Source organism: Tamandua tetradactyla, chromosome 3, assembly GCF_023851605.1.
Source record: "Tamandua tetradactyla isolate mTamTet1 chromosome 3, mTamTet1.pri, whole genome shotgun sequence".
Lineage (NCBI taxonomy): Eukaryota > Metazoa > Chordata > Mammalia > Pilosa > Myrmecophagidae > Tamandua > Tamandua tetradactyla.
Window position 1 is genome coordinate 198,947,958 of NC_135329.1, and position 1,433 is coordinate 198,949,390.

The window sequence follows — 1,433 nt, forward strand, 5'->3', positions numbered from 1 at the left end:
GTTTCAGTGGTCTAAATAGACTACAATATTTCTGTGTCTCTTAGATTCCCAAATCTCAACAATGTGCGTCTCCTCTTATCCTTTATCAGACATTTTCCCAGCTCTTAGCACTTTTTCTCCTTTCTCAAATCCTTTCTCCTTTTCCAGTTCCTTCCAGTTTCTTGTTTTAGTGAATGGAATTACTCTCCACCCAGTGTCCACAAGCAAGTCTGAAACCAGAAGCCAAGCTTGGCATTCTTTAGATTGTCTGCTATAGCCAAACCCCATCAAGTCCTAGGGATTTCACCTCTGAATCACTTCTCTTATTCCTCCTGCCACCACCCTATACAAGTGAACATCACCATTGTCGAAAGGTTCCATGCATCCAATCTATCTGTTCCTCACAAAATGCAGAGAGATCTTTGCAAATGTAAATTTGATCATATGACCCACTTCCAACCTCACAATCCTTTTATGGCTTTCCATGCTCTGAGGATAAAAACCCAAATCCTAGATAGCTCCATGGCCAGTCTCTCTCCAGTCTGTATGCTCTCACCACACTGGCCTTCTCCTGCTCCTGGTTTCTTTGGTTTCCATACGCTCTTTGATGTTAGGCCCTTCTTTATACCTTGACTGCTGTTTTTCAAACCCTTTCCCTAGTAATTCTCACCAATCTGCCACAACTCAATTCAAACATCTTTTCCTCAGGAAAGGCTTTCCCCAGGCATAGACCAAGCTTGATTCCCCTCTAATAATAACGATGTTGTTATTGTTAGTTGATGATGCTGATTGTGATAATAATGACTACAGTGTCTTGAGCACCAACCAGGGCGTGGCTCACTTCTAAGCACCTTGAATTTATTCTCCACAGCAGTTCTAGGAGGCACATACTAGTGTTTTGATTGTACAGATGAGGAAATCAAGACACAGTGCATTAAGTATCTTGCCCACAAACTGTATCAATTTTGTTTACTGTTTCATTGTACCACAAAGCTTTTCTTTAGAGTTCCCAATAGGGTTTATAATAACACATTTATATTTGAAGTCTTTAGAGAAATGTCTGTCTTGCTCACTAGAGCTTAAGTGCTGAGAGGGTGGGAACTTTTTGTTTTGAGGCGTATATATGTGTTTGTGGGTTTGCGTGTGCGTAGGTGTTTGCTTATCTCTGAATCACCAGGGTGCCAGCACCCTCCCTGGAGTATGGCTTGTAGTCAATAATGGGATGCTTTCAGAATTCTTCATTCAAATAACCATATGAAACATTCTGAAACAAAGTCCTTGGACCTATATTAGTGGTGTTTTTTTTCTGAAGGAATCATGCCTGAGATAGAACAGAAAACAAATAGGGCAGAAGAATACAAGGTATTGCAAATCTTTCTGAAGAGTCATATTCTTCAATGTTTTTATATTAAGGACTTATAGGGTTACTCAGTGTGAAAAGCAAGTGCATGAGG